Source organism: Apium graveolens, chromosome 4 (genome assembly GCF_009905375.1).
Source record: "Apium graveolens cultivar Ventura chromosome 4, ASM990537v1, whole genome shotgun sequence".
Taxonomy (NCBI): domain Eukaryota; kingdom Viridiplantae; phylum Streptophyta; class Magnoliopsida; order Apiales; family Apiaceae; genus Apium; species Apium graveolens.
This window is the reverse complement of record NC_133650.1, coordinates 298,774,549-298,782,969: the sequence shown is the minus strand read 5'-3', so window position 1 is coordinate 298,782,969 and position 8,421 is coordinate 298,774,549.

Here is an 8,421-nt window from a genome sequence, read left to right as displayed (position 1 = left end):
CGGGAACATCGACTCCCGGTTTTAGAAAATGTTCACCTTTGGGTCCGCTATACTAAGGGTATATGCAACTACTGCTTATCTCTAGCATAGGTATTATGCAACTTATAAGCAATTGAATCAACAGATATATATCAAGATTACGAAACAGACATGCATATATCATATCAGCATGCTCCAATATATCGCAAAATTTGCTAATAACAACCATGCACTTATCACAAGATAATGCATATACATATATTTACATCACAACAACAGTATAACGGGTAGAAAACTTGCCTGAGCGACTGGGGTTACGAATGGCTCGGGACGAGTCTGGTAACCTATAAACAACAAGTAAGTTGGAATTAAACCAAAGTCACTTGTAAATCTATACTTTAACTAACTTAGACTCTAACGCTTGTTTTGCGCTCACTGATTCGCTTAAGTCACTCGGGTACCCTCGGCTCCACCATTTTTAATAAATTAACCATTAAGGGTTTTAAGGCGATTCTTTCACGAGTACCTTACCAACTGCCTAATCCACTTTACATAATTGTTTCTTACCTCAATTAGTCATTTAAGGTCCTTAACCAAGGTTTCAAAGTAAGGCGAGGGGTAATGGTTCGGTCGCGAAACGCCGTTACTTAAAACGGTCGTTTCTCCTAAACCGTACATCGGAATCAAACGAACTACATATCAAAACGAAGTTCGTAACATGAACTATCTAATCATGGCAATGGTCAAAACCTAGCAGTGAGTTCACGGGTCCTAATGTTAAGAACAAAAACAGCCTAAAGTAAATCGGACATTACGACGGCTATGTTTACGCGATTTCCCAAAATTTTACCAACCAATTTAACACCAAACCATCACCAATCAATCCCAATACAACCATATGACCATATCACTCATCAAACACTTTAAACCATTTAAACCAATCTCAAATCATACCATGAATCATCAAGAACAACTAGTGCAACTTTTTAACTCCAAAATCAACAAAAGCACTTAACCACTAAGATCTCAACATGATAAAACAACTACTACACTTAATCTATCATTCCATCATCATAATCATTTATATCAAACAATCTTAATACTAAGGTCATGAAGAGTTATACCTTCCTTGAAGCTTTTAATCAAAGAAAGATCCTTGGAATGTCCATGGAAGCCTTAATATATGCTTAAGCTACCTTGACCTTGCAAATAAAATCAAGAATCAAAAATTTGTTCTTGAAAGTTACTATTCACCCTAAACTAAAATGATTTGTTTGAGATAGAAAACCTTTGATTCAAGCACTCAAACTACTTGCTCTTCTTAGTTATGAAATATAGGATCCAAAGAAACAAACCTTATAATTTTCCATGGAGTATAGCTTGTGTTTTGAATTTCTAATTCACCATTTTGGTGAAAAATTCGAAATGAAGAAGATGAAAAGGGGGGGGGAGAGAAGCTTGCTTTGTTTTATTGATCTTTGTGCATAAAAGGCTTGGTTGATATCCTTTTGTTTTGTTAATTACCTTTTAACCATGGTAAAATTTGTGTGGCTTGAAATCAACCAACAATACCTTCCCTTTGGTCATGCTTATGTCATCCTCCTATGTCATCTTCCCACACTTGTCATCTTCTTGTTGGTGTGGTGACATCATCATCACTAACCTCTTTGATTAGCTCTTAATTACTTGGCTAATGACCGCTGATCTGTTATACGGTTCGCTTAACTTTCATTCTCGTTTATCGTTTGAGGGATCATACCCGGGATTTTATTACTTGGGTTCCCTTAACCTTTCTCAATACATTATATTCCTTTTATGATCCTCTCTTATAATCCTTGAATTTAAATCCTTTTAATCATGTTACCTTATACTCAATTCTTTCGGTATTTGGTGGATTTTCGGGAAAAATCAAAGTGTTCGAATTTGGATTCTGACGATTTTTACATATACTTATATCTCATATAAAGTACTAATAAGATCTCAGAATAACAATAGAAGAACCCCTACATAGTGTGGCATGAAAAGTTTTCTTATTCAGCATAATCAGCAAAATCACTATTCATAAGGGTTTCAAAAAAATTTCAAAAAATTGGGGTTATTACAATTAACAAGCATGGAAAAACACCATATGAGATGGTAAAGAAAAAGAAGCCAAATCTGAAATACTTTCATGTATTTGGATGCAAGTGTTTTGTTCTCAAGACTCATCATGAACAGCTATCCAAGTTTGATCTAAAAGCTGATGAAGGAATCTTTGTTGGATATCCACTTTCCACAAAAGCCTTCAGAGTCTATAATTTGAGAACAAAAGTGGTCATGGAATCTATCAATGTCTCTTTTGATGACAAGAAGATTAATGGTCTTGAAGATTTCATTGACCATGATCAGCTGAGATTTGAAAATGAAGACTCAAATTCTGATACTGAAAATCCTGACAGTCTAAGTCCTGATACTGTAAACTCTGATGGATTAAACTCTGATGTTATTGAAACTGTGGTGACTACATCAAAGGAAGATGCACCTATGCAGGGGGAGCATACTCAAGATCTTACCACATCTCAAGAAACATCAGAACATACATCTGGCTCTTCAAGTTCTGATTCGTCAAGTTCTGATAAGCCAAGTTCTGCTAGTGCTGAAAATCTAAATTCTGAAGAATCCAACTCAGAGAGCATAGTTTCAGGGGGAGCATCAGAAAATGGAAATGAAGATAGCATGGATCATGGGGGAGCATCCAGTTCTAGAGAAAACCTTCGATCTGCAAGGAAGTGGACAAAATCACATACACCTGATTTGATAATTGGAAATCCTAATGCAGGTGTCAGAACTAGAACAGGTACTTCAAATGAATGTCTTTACAATTCTTTTCTCTCTCAGACTGATCCAAAGAAAGTGGAAGAAGCTCTTCAAGATGCTGATTGGGTGCAAGCAATGCAGGAAGAGTTGAATGAATTTGAAAGAAACAAAGTCTGGACCCTAGTGCCAAGACCAAAGAATAGATCTGTTGTTGGTACAAAGTGGGTATTCAGAAACAAAACTGACAGTGATGGCATAATTACAAGGAATAAGGCAAGGCCGGTTGCAAAAGGATATTCTCAACAGGAGGGAATTGATTATGATGAAACATTTGCACCAGTTGCTAGGTTAGAAGCCATAAGGATATTTTTGGCTTATGCTGCTCACAAAAAGTTTACTGTCTTTCAAATGGATGTGAAAAGTGCTTTTCTCAATGAAAAATTGGAGGAGGAGGTATATGTTGAACAACCTCCAGGCTTTGTAGATTCCAAATATCCAGATTATGTCTACAGGCTTGATAAAGCACTTTATGGACTTAAGCAAGCTCCTAGGGCATGGTATGAGACTTTAGCTCAGTTTCTTCTGGAAAGTGGATTCAACAGAGGAACAATAGACAAAACACTGTTCTACCTCAACCATGGAAAGGACTTACTTCTGGTCCAGATTTATGTTGATGTTATCATTTTTGGGTCTACAAATGACAGACTTTGCAAGAAGTTTGCCAAACTAATGTAGTCAAAATATCAGATGAGTATGATGGGGGAACTTAGCTATTTTCTGGGCCTTCAAGTCAAGCAGAATGAAGAAGGCACTTTTATTTGTCAAACTAAGTACACCAGAAACTTGCTAAAGAAATTTGGAATGCAAGATTGTTCAAGTGCATCCACTCCCATGGCCACTGCAACAAAACTGGATAAGGATACTGGTAAATCAGTAGATATTGCTGATTACAGAGGTATGATTGGCTCTCTACTCTATCTAACTGCTAGTAGACCTGATATCATGTATGCTACCTGTCTTTGTGCAAGATTTCAAGCAGATCCAAGAGAACCTCACTTAACAGCTGTGAAAAGAATTTTTAAGTATCTTAAAGGAACAGCTGATTTGGGATTGTGGTATCCTAGAGAATCAGATTTTAAACTAATAGGTTACTCAGATGCAGATTTTGCAGGTTACAAAATTGACAGGAAAAGCACAAGTGGAAGCTGCCAATTACTTGGAGGCAGATTGGTTTCTTGGTTCAGCAAGAAACAAAAGTCAATTTCCACATCAACTGCAAAAGCAGAGTATATTGCTGCAGGAAGCTGTTGTGCACAGATTCTTTGGATGAAGAATCAGTTACTGGATTATGGGTTAACATATTTCAAAATCCCTATTTACTGTGATAATCAAAGTGTTATTGCTATGACAGGTAATCCAGTTCAACACTCTATGACAAAGCACATCAGCATCAGGTACCACTTCATAAGGGAACATGTGGATGAAGGTACAGTGGAATTGTACTTTGTTCCAACAGATCAACAACTAGCAGATATCTTCACAAAACCACTGTGTGAAGCCACTTTTACAAGATTGGTAAATGAACTTGGAATGATTTCAGGTTCTTTCTCTAAATCTGCTTAGTCTTGATCTATATTATCAGACTTTATGATCAGTATTTATAGAATTTAATCTCTTTGTGTATTCTGTGATTAATTGATAAATGTTTTTAAGTACTGGCTGTTGTTTGATATATGTTTCTAAACTCTGATAAGTGATATGTCTGTCTAAGTAACCATTCAATCCTATGAGGATAATTGTGTTAGATACTGACCTAGTAGTCTTCAATAAACAAATGATCCCATGTAAGAAGTAATTATTTCTGTGGAAATTTTATGACACAAGCAAATTCTGATAATTGAGCATAGTTGAGTTTACTTTGTTTATCTTATTACTAAGTCACAAATTAGAATAATGCTACTCATCTGTTAAGTTCTGATACTAGTAAAACTGCTGAATGTACTAAGTGCTGATAAACCTCACTTATAAAAAGAAAAATCAAAAGGATCAAAGAATAAAATCAGGTACTCCTTTGAGATCTAGAGTAAAAATGTGGAAGGGAAGACCCAAGTGCATTGCTGGTATTAATTAAATATGCATTAGAAAAGCAAAATATTTTCTTGGTGACTTTTCACACTCTATGATTACTGGAGAAATACTCTGATAATAGCATAAATTCTGATAAGCAGTCGTGACTCACTTACACCGAGGAGCCACTGTAAAATAGAATTTAAAAAGATGCATAAAATTAGCACAAATCACTTGAGGTGGACTCAAGCATGAACTCATTCATCAGTAGGTTTCAGGATAATGACAGCTCTTTAGCAAAATTTTAGTTATGCCTTATTTCTAAGATGTACTGAAGTGAATCAGACTTTACTTTTTGTCTGCTATTTAGCTTGATGCACACACTAATTACTCCATCTGAATGATGAAAATTACTGTGGTGGTCTATGTTGTTTTAGATAAACAGTCATTGTGTCACCTTGCACTAATTCTGAGGACAAGTTCTAGTTGCATATTCTGAAGATTAAGTTCTGAAGAGTATAACTCAGAACTTGTATGAGGATTTACTCAGATAAGCATTTTTTTTTCGAGTTAAGAAATTATGTTCTGATGACTGTTAAGTTCTGAAATAAGTCTAAGTTCTGATATTACAGTCTAAATTCTTTACTTGACTTATCTGTGGATAAAATTTGATAACAGTCTCGGTACAAACTAGAACATGTGAAGTGGAAGATTAATAGTCCCTATGGTTAGGATTAATGGTACTCGTACTTGAACAGTCAACTTTTACTTGTGTCTTGTGCGCATTCAACCATGTTTTCTCTTTCCGATGAATGTTATTCTTTTTCCAAGTCTGGGGAGACGAGGTAGAATTAATTCTACGTGTCATCATTAAAAACCTTTACGTCTCCTGGCATTCTCTTGCCTATATAAACAGCCTCTTCATATCAGCCTTCCCATCAAATTCTTTCTCACAAACTTACCTTCATACTTTTTCTTTCAAAAACACAATGGTCAGATACAACATGTTTTTGAACTACCAAAACTTCAATATGGAGCTAAGTTGTGCCGACTGGCAGCAGGAATGGCACGTCACGGCCATTCCTGAGGAGATATGGGACTCTGTCCCACGGGAGGTACTGACCCACCTCCTGTTCTTCTATATGGACTACCATCGCCATCTGGAGCGATTGGAGGAGGAAAGGCTGGAAGCTCTCCGCCAGCAAGAGCATATCATCCGACTCGCCATTCTGTTTGTCGAGAGTAGGAAGAAGAAATGATTTAATCTCGTCTTCTTCTTGTTTTTCTTCATCATCAGCCTTGCCCTGCTTCTTGAGCTAGGACTAAGGCTGTTGATGTTAGGTTTAGTAGCTTAGGGAAATCTTGTATAAGTACTGATGTAATTTCCATTTCATGAATGTATTCTCTTGATATATTTATGAAATTTGTTTTTGTTTCAAGATTTTTTCTCTAAGTTATTTTGTAATGTATTGATAAATCCTGATTGATATTCTGATGACCATATAAATTCTGTTTTAATTTAAGTTCTGACTTTCCTTTATCAGTACTTACTCATATGATTTATCTTGGTCCTTTTCACTTGATCTCTTTTCAGAATATTAATGATGCAGTGAAAAATAATTAAATCAGTGGGAATGGTTTCAATTTTGAATTAAAACTGTTTCACCTTGATTAATGGAATATCTGGGTAGATGGAACGGTTTTTCCTTGAAAACAGGCAAGTGGGCAAGTAATGATTACTGTTTTCTCGCGCCCAGTAACTATCATGTTAGGTCACACTTTCACTGTAGAGAGGGTGAATACAGTGTTTATTACAATCAAATCAAACTTCAAGAACTTATGTAACAGAAAACAAACTTTATTGAAACAATAAACTCTGTTACAATCTGGAACTGTTATCTCTCAGTGATGAACAAAATATCACGAGAGCTGCTAGGGTTACAGTAAATAATATTCTCGATAATGATAACACTTATTGTGTAAACCCTATGTCTGTGTTTATATATTACACAGTTACAAGATAATCGCTAATTGATATGGAATATAATTCTGCTTCCTAATATATATCAATCAGATATCTTTCCTTCCAAGTATTCCATTCTTTACGGAATTCCTTCTTCATGCATATCTCTTCTTATGTTTATCTTGATCTTCTTAACTTTAATCAGCTACTGTCCTTATCTGATCATCCTTCAGCACTTAAGTTCTGATATCTATCTCCTGATGCTTATCTCCTGATAACATAAGTACTGATATCCCTTAAGTTCTGACGTCCAGTATAAGTACTGATCAGTTAAGTACTGATTTGTTCTGTTCAAATAAGATCTGAAATCTAAACATAAAACATATTAGCCATGACATTATCAAATATATCTAACAATCTCCCCCAACTTGTAAATTATCAAAATATACAAGTTTAACAGATATTTGATGATGTCAAAAACATTAAGTACAAATGCATGAGAAATAGACAAGATAACTACAACTTACAGTCCTTAAAGCTTTTACCAATTCAACTTCTGATAACAACTTTAGTCTGTATACACATCAGAATTTAAGTAGTTGTAGATCTTTGACTTGGCTTCATCATTTTCTGATCTCTCTGATGTCAGGAGTTGTTCTGAGATAATTCTTCAACAAACATTTCTCAGCATATCTGAGTTCATCAATCATTCTCCGTTTGACATCTTTAAGCTCTGCAGTATCTTCACCAGTTTGAAATATTGCAGCTCTGAGATCATTAATCTTTGCTCTTCTCAACTCCTGATCTAGTCTTATGACATAAGCTTTGTTAGACTCTAGATTGAATTCAAGCCCCTTAATACCAAGATATGTTCTGATCTGTGCAGTATTAGGCTTCATATCAACAATATCACCATTGTGATTTCTGTACTTTGGAACATATATGCTGTCAGACTTAACAGAATAAAGTCTTTTCTGTCTCTGAATCTGTTCTTTCAAATAATTTGCAGCAGTCCCTGTCAATCTGTCATCCACTTGAAGTAAGAATAATACATGCTCCAATTCTTCAAAATACTTCAATGGAATGGCATTTTGTCTTATATGATAAACCCTACCATCTGTCATGAAATACAACAAGATGTGTTCCTTCAAGTAGGTATGGTAAACCATTTGTACAGATTCCAATTGATTTAATCTTTCAGGAGTTGCTCCAATTCCTGGTTCACACAAGGAAGTTGGATCATTGGTAGTGTTGTGTACTCTTCTTTCATCAGCACTTCCCAATCCAGTTTTATCTCTTGCTTCCTTTCCAGTAACTACTCTAGCTTCAAAACGACTTGCAGTAGTCTTCAAAGGTTGAGTTTGTTTTGCTTTAGTGAATCCTGGTAGGAGTGTATTTGATCTTCCTTCTGATATCAAGTTAACTTGAGCTGTGTCAGAGGTTACTTGCTTCTTTTGAATATCAGAACTTTTAATTTCTTGACTCTGAACAACTTGAGCTGTGTCAGAGGTTGTTTTAAGAACTTTTCTTGAAATCAGAGCAAGATTATCTTTGTCATCAGTAATTTCTTCATCTTCAGGAGGTACATAGACTTTAACAGGTTCACCAACCTTTTC